Genomic DNA, 8270 nt, shown 5'->3' on the forward strand with positions numbered 1-8270 from the left:
ACCTCATGGTCAAGCAGGATTTATTCCTTAGACTACATTTTAAAACATTTTCTTTTGAGTCAAGGGCTAGTATAGTCAACATTGCCCTCCATTTGGTATGTAGCCAAGACCGACTTTGATCTTCCTGCCTCCACCTCTGGATTACTGGAACTACCAACATACAACACTGAAGATTGAACCTTGAGTGCTGTATGTGTTTAGCAGGCAGTCTAGTAACCGAGCTATATTCCTAACCCAATTTTAAAGCATTTGAAGTCTAGAATTTTAGCTTGCCAATTTTTTAATTGTTTTTAAACATCACATTCTTTTCCTTTGAATTTTTGTAGAATGTTTTAAAGAGTTTCTTGGTTTTGAAGTTAGACAACTTGACTTTGTCAGTTAGTACCTTTACTTAGAAGGTTTTCTCATTTGTAGCAATAGGGCTATGGCTACCATCTATCTTCCAATGTTATTTTGAAGGGGCCAGTGGTGTTTTCAAATATGTTTAGTGTCTGGGAAGTACTTGATAAGCATAAACTGCCCTCATTACAATTAAAACCATCATTAGCATACTACAATAAAGGCAATCTTTACTGGACATTTGTTCTAAGAAAGAGGTCAGGTATGCTGAGATACTGGTAAATATTTAGCTTTTTTGAAGACCAAGTATACATGAATTACACTTCTGTGTATCTGAAATACAAGAAAATACGCTGTATGTGGCCATACATTTAAATAGGCCTGAACATTTAAAGCATAATGAAATGTGAAAGCAAAGTTAAATAAAGAACATTATGAAACCAGACTTATTTTAATATCACACTAGCAATTACATGGGATTATCCTAGGGTGATTTTCAAATGATTTACCTTATCACCTAAACCAATTCATTTTGCGCACACACTGCAAGCACCCACTTGCATGTGAACATGCAGAATTCAATTATTGATTTAGGAACAAAGACTCCCTGAAGGAGTTTAAAAAGCTGCTCTGTCCCAGCGTGCCATTCTATATTTTACATCCATGTCTGAGTCAGCAGAAATGCGTGCAGAATCCCATAAAGCCTGCTAACTCCCCTGCTAGTCTGTGAAGTCAGAACCCACACACGGGGATGGTATGAGTTACTTATCCTATCCCAGGTCTGGAACTTATCATTACCACTGAGTTCGTAGCCTGTACAATCACCAGAGATGATGGTAATGTGAGAAGAGCTGGGGCGTGAAACCACAGTAAACCATCAGGATTGTCTAGCCTGCGATGGGTCAGACACAGTGGTGCTGCTGTATGATCTCTGCATGTTGTGCGCCCGAGCAGCAGACCACCAAATCATATCTTTGTCACTAGCTGTGGTGAAATTCACAATTGCTTACTTGCTTTTTTATATGTCCATGAATACACACTCAGAGACCTACTATGTCACTGCAAATAGTTTGGGGGACAAGATTCAGACAATAACTGCAGTGTCTTCTTGTTGAACTACTTTGCATAATTTTGCCATGAATTTTGGATAATAGACATTTCCTGTGCTCATTGACCAGATGTGGGTAGTAGCTATGGGGCCAGCATATGTCTCCATTTTGTATACAGCATCGAGGTACGTCTTGAAGTATTCATATTTAATTGTTATAGGAGTGCTATCTGCTTGTAACTCTTCAAGGACAGGGTGCGTATATGATGCCCTTTTTCTTTCTACAATTTACAGAACAAAATTTTTCACAGAATAGGATTCAATTAGTGGGTTGAACAAATAAGTATATTAACAGTTAACATGGAAATGAGTGGATAATGCAAATCTCTGAAAACCCAAGCTGTTTTTTTATCTGTGAAATTGATGACTTGACGCTGATGAAATTCTACTCATAGTCATTTCAACTCCCAGTATTGACTTTCCACTGTTCCACTCAACAATAGCCTACTGAGTATTTATAGTTGTGTAAAGTATCATGTGACTTCAACAAGGTACCATGCTAGAAGACACAACATAAAGCAGCTGCCATTGTTGCAACAGTTGTTGTCTCAGGGATTTCCTAATTTGAAGAAAGCCTGCAGTTTTTCAGCCATCAGCTTTGAAAAAAGGACACACACCTCAGCATGCCGGCCAGTCCTCAAGGATGCTGCATGCTTAAAAAGTTAAGTGTATTTGCCTGAGAATCTATTTAAGGGCGCCAAACAACTTTCATAAAAATGTACTCCCCCAAGCTGGGCGGTGGTGGTGCACGCCTTTAATCCCAGCACTTGTAAGGCAGAGGCAGGTGGATCTCTGTGAGTTCGAGGTCAGCCTGGTCTACAAGAGCTAGTTCTAAGACAGGCTCCAAAGCTACAGAGAAACCCTGTCTTGAAAAACAAATACTCCTCCAAATGGTGTTATTTTTTAAAGACCAAAGTAAGAGAATATTTTGAATTCATATTACTAACTTGAAGTAAGTTATCCCAAGGGAACTTAAAATTAATATTATTTTGGGCACAAGAGGGAAAATTAACATTGTGTACTATAAATAAACTTAAATACCAATCCAATTCAGTGGTGTGGGAGCATCAATTCCCTGAAAGAGTTTCAAAACTCCCTGTTCTGGCCCTGAATGCTTAATTATGTCTTTGGAACTTCAGTTGGTAGAAAGTATTTGTTTGATGCCTTTCTTGAGCTAGTAGGTTTTTTTGGAAGTTCAGGACTAAAATCCATCCCCCCCTCTCACCCTCCCTTCCTACCTATGTATCCATCTACCTACTTATCATCTCTCTGTCTATCTGCCAATCTTTCTATCTACCCATCTATCTGCCTACCTACCTATGTATCAATCTACTTACCTATCATATCATCTATCTATCTATCTATCTATCTATCTATCTATCTATCTATCTATCTGCCTGCCTACCTATGTATCTCTCTACCTACCTCTCATCTGTGTATCTATACATCTATCTATCTATCTATCTATCTATCTATCTAGATACATAGACATCTCCATGTATGTTTCTATGTATCCATGTATCTGTCTCTCTATGTATCTCTCTATGTATCTATCAATCATCTATCTACTATCTCTGCATCTATATGTCTGTCTATTTATTTGCTCATCTACAATCTGTCTGCCTCTCTGCTATCCACCCAGTCAAGCACCTTGCATAATCTCTGGTGCATCTTGGGAGTACACTGCTTGTCTGTTGAGGTAACGCAAAGGAGAGTTCCTGTTGGTTTGCACATCTGAATCATGCTGTGAATCCTCTGAAATCAGTTATGTGCATTTGCCAAAGAAGAAGAAAATGTGAATGACGAGCATTGTGTCTCCATTGTGCTTTTGTTCACTGACTAACCCAGGCCACAGGTTGTGGTGAGCTTTCCTATAATGCTTTCATTTCCGCACACATTTCCCCCTTCGTCTGACTCACGTTGTTACAACCCTCACGTATTAATCATTTTGAAACCACAGTACTCTGAATCACTGCTGCGTCCTGGGTTACAAGGAAATCTGTCCACTAGAAAATGAGAGCGCTTCTAGGAAACACCTCCTTGCCATGGTGCATATTTTGATAAGATTCTTGGCTGCCAACCTGGGCCCATGTAAATAGTGGAATCAATCTTCTGTTCTCCTGTAGGCAACTCACAAGTGCATTCTCTTTGGTGCCAATAGTTTCTCAAAGCAACTGCATGTATGTGAGGATTGTGCCGTCTAACTGCTCATGAGTTTCATGAGCAAATCATATAATATCTGATTGAGAAATGAGTTTTTACACGGAGACACTATAGTGGTCATTACACTCCTTTCCCGTGTCTGCTTCAGATTCCCTTGTACAGCATTAGAAGCTGAACTTCCAGGGCTTGTTTGTAGCCATAAAACTTGGTTGTCAAAGCCTCTTAGGCTAGAAGCCTTTAATCTTCCTATCTAACCATCTTAACACGGGTTATGTTTGTTTTTATAAACATACTAGTAAAAGATTTGAAGCAGTTTGGGCTCCGTGAGAGAAAATTGCTGACTGAATAACTGAATGGATTGTTGGAAGGTTCTGTAGTGGGTGTCTTCCTGGTTGTGAAATCAAAGGCTGGACAATCGCAGTTGCTCTTCTGTGTCACCATCCACTCCCTCCAGATGAGGGAGGCAACACATTTAGTCCGAGGAGAACTTGGAGGCATTCGGCACCCTTCTCCATCATTGTTCGCCATCAGTGGCTCAGGACTCTGTTTCCCGGAACAAGTAATTGCTTCTTAATCTTTATTTTAATTTCAAAAAGCGAGTGACAGATGTGCCGATGGTTTTTTGGCGATAGCTATAATTTCCTTTGTGATTACAAAGCTCTACAGAATTGCAACATCCTCTTGACCTAATTTGGTAAAATAGCATATGATGCCAGAGCACTGAAAAGTGGGGCTTGTAGTTTACATGCAAGACAATAGTATGGTTTTGATATGCCCGATCTAAGTTCACACTGCAAGTCTGGCTTTAACTAGTTGCTAGTTTCACATTGTCCACACTTACTCATAGAATGCATGTTCTTTGTCAGACTTGCAAGACATGGCAACAGTCAGTACGCTTTTTTTTCTGATTAAAGCAACTGTTAAATCAGGCTTTTTGGCCTGAGGTTTGTGGCTCCCATGAGGACATTTCCAGACTAGAGGAGAGACTCATTCTTGCTTAGTCATGTGACTATCCAAATCTGTTTCCATTTCAGTTTTCAAAATTTCTTGCCACAACGGACACTCTTGGGTGGTTTTATTGATTGAGTTGTGTTCACTCAAATGATAATATGAAGTTCTAACTCAGGTACTTGTGAATATAACCTCTTTAGGAAATGGGGTCTTTGCAAATAAAATTCACATGAGATGAAATCATTAGAGTGGACCCCAATCCAGTGTAAACAGTATCATAGTGCAAAAAGATGGAAATTCATACAAAGAACAGGACAAAATGACAAAGAGAAAACGGAGTGATGTAATTGTGACTATATCCCACTCCATGTTGGAAACAGAAAGGCCAAGAAGGACCTACCTTAGAATCTTTAGAAAGAGCATCTTTCGATACCCTGCCTTTAGAGTGCTAACTGCCAGAAGGGGAATAGAATAAACGTCAATGTTCATGCCACACACTTTATTATAGTAATGAAAATAGTTATTAATATTTTTGTTGATTGCATGACACGGCTACCCTCATCTGTTTACAACAGTTGCCAGAATAGGCAAGAAGAGACTCAGAGTTGGCCAGGCTGGTACCCAGAGTCAAGAAACCTAGCTCCCAGGAAAAAGATTTCTGCTGCTTTAGGAATTTGGTGTGTTATATGTTGTAGCAGAGGAAGACTGATACAGATGGAATCATTTTTGAGATGACGAAAATCATGACATTTCCTCTGCAGTTTTCCCAGCTGGTCTTTCGGTCAGTGGTTCCCAACCCTTCCTAATGCTTCAGTCCTTTAATACAGCTCCTCATGGTGTGGTTAGCCCAACCATAAAATTATTTTCTTGCTATGCCATAACTGAAATTTTCCTACTGATGTGAATCTCAATGCAAATATCTAATATTCAAGACACCTGATATGTGATCCCCAAAGGGGTTGCAACCGTTAGATTGAGACCTGCAGCTCTGTTATGTATGAGACTCCACTGACAGCAAGAAAGCAGTACCTCCTTTGTCTTGCTACTGGAATTCATCTTCCTGAGTGGGTCAGGTACCATCCTGACTATGGTGGTATAGAAGCAAGTGAGAGCCAACACTCCTATTTCCAAACCGCCAACCATTTCATAGCCTCTGCTTGGAGTTAGGACATGAAAGAGACAGGGATATTGCTAGGTCTGCACTGGTCATTGAGAACTGCACTTTGGAAACCAAGACTATGCACTTTTTTTAAAAAAATATTGTCTTGGAGCCTCTGCCCAAACTGAAATCTAAGCCCTTCTACTTCTAACACTCCAACTTAAGCCTAACATAATAATTTCTGCCACACCAATTTTACTAATATTAAACTGGACACAATGTTTTATTAATTTGTTAAAATTCTATATTTCAATATATGTTCCATCTCTGATCTGCACACACACACACACAGACACACACATGTGCATGTATTGTATCTCTCTCTTTTATTTGATGAAATTGCTGACCTTCATCTTGAATAATTTATCAGTCTTTTTAGAATCATTTTTTCTGGTTCATTGGTAATTCACTACTGTCAACACCACTATCTTTTTTATAGTAATTTTCTTCTTTCTCTGGTTTACTTTATTGTTTCTTAGCTTCTAGAGTATATTTACTTTTTAACATTTTTTATTGATTTTTTTTGGAATTTCACAAATCCACTCTTTTCCCAGTCCCTCCATATCCCCACCTCATCCACATAGTATCTCCTTGAAAAGAAAAGTTTAAAAATACCATTAAGAACAAAACAAGCAAACAAGAACTCATTTCACTCCTCTGTCTTTCTTGCCTCTCCAACAACTTCTTATTTGATTTAGTGACATTGGGAGCTGCAGGGAGTCACACACACCCTTTTGGTCCAGTGTCTTAGTTAGAGTTTCTATTGCTGTGAAAAGACACCGTGACCACAGCAACTCTTATAAAGGAAAACATTTAATTTGGGTGGCGTACATTTTTGGAGATTTAGTTCATTTTCATGTTGTGATACAGTGTCATGCAGGCAGACTTGGTGCTGGAGAAGCAGCTGAGAGTCCAGAATCTTAACAGGCAACAGGAAGTGGTCTGGGCCACTGGGTATGACTTGAGCATATATGAGACCTCAAAGCCCACCTCCACAGCAATACTCCTTCTTCATCAAGGTCATACTATTCCAACAATGCCACATTTCCTGAAAGTACCACTCCCTTTGGGGATCATTTTGTTTCAAATCACCACATCCACTCAGCTTTACTTGTAAATGTTGGTTGCAATGAGTTGTTGGTCTTCTTCAAGGCCTCTGACCTCTGGCACATCATCAACACTGGACCCTCATGGGAACTCTTCTCCTTTTGATATCCTTCTATTGCCAGGAGCCATGAAGATCTTGTGACTATGGTTCCACAGGAATAGTCCCTTCACATACTTGGGCATATACACTCGGATAGAGCTGTTGGGGTGAGCGAACTCAAAGCTCATGGGTCTAGGGGGTAGCTGAGGTGGTCAATCCAGGTGCTGGGACCGACCCACCTCAGGCGAGGGGTTGAGGCAGATCTTCTACAACCATGCCATCCAGGCCAGCTCGCCCATGCCCGTGGTAAGTGTGGAGTGTATTTAGTTTTTAGGAAAAGCTTATCACTGATCACTGCACCTTTTGTGAACATTTGTTTGATTGCACAGCAAATGTGCCCATGCAGTGTGATCTTTATGCTGTGCTTTTCTTTTTTTCCAGTTTCTAAGACCTTCGTGATTTCTCTTACATCTAAATGTATAGAGGTTTCCCAGGAATTCTCTTTCAGTGTTTCTGGTTCTGTCTGATTTCTTCTTTTACTCAAAATTTCTGTTGCTCTGGATATTTGTTGTCAGTTTTCGGGTAACTAACATTTTGATGTGAACTTTGAGTTTTGATTGGATTTGTTTCATAGGATTTCAATATAATTATATTGGATTCCAACACATTAAAATGGCCCATTTGACTTTTGCGCTGAACCTAACAGTATTCTTTTTGATTTCTTCACATATGCCACATTTGTAAATACCCCAAGTGTTTACAATGAATCTGCATTCTGTGTAGAGAATAGAGTCCTGTGACAACTTATATTTCAAATAATATGAACATTGCAAATCTTCTATATCTTTGTTAATATTTTTAAAGAGATTTGAGTTAAATTTTCTCACTGCCTATGGGTACTTGTCCCTAATGACTGGGATTATTTACATTCCCACCAACAGTGTATGAGAGTTTTCCTTTGTCTACATCCTCACCAACATTCATTAATTTTTGTCTTTTTTGTAACAGCTGTTTGCACTGTGATGAGATGATTTTGTGGTTTTTGATCTGTTTTACTCTGATGATCAGTGAGTGAAGCTAGTATTTTTTCATACACTTGTTGACCATTTGTTTTGTTATTTTAAAGGAAATTTCTGTTCAAATCACTTGGCTATTGCTTCATTTGTTTTTTTTTTTCTGTATGAATGCTTCTTACACAGTTTGCTGAAGGATTTTCAAACAAAAATGTGCTAATTTTTATCAAATGACTTTTCTATATCTACTGTAGATTATTTTGTCATTCAGTCTGTTGGAGTGGTGTTATGTTTATTGTTTTGCCACTTTTGCATTCTGGGATGAATCCCATGTGATTGTGGCATATGAAATTTATGAAGATTGTTGGATTCAGTTTGCTAGTACTTGGC

Source organism: Myodes glareolus, chromosome 15 (assembly GCF_982192425.1).
Source record: "Myodes glareolus chromosome 15, mMyoGla1.1, whole genome shotgun sequence".
NCBI lineage: Eukaryota > Metazoa > Chordata > Mammalia > Rodentia > Cricetidae > Myodes > Myodes glareolus.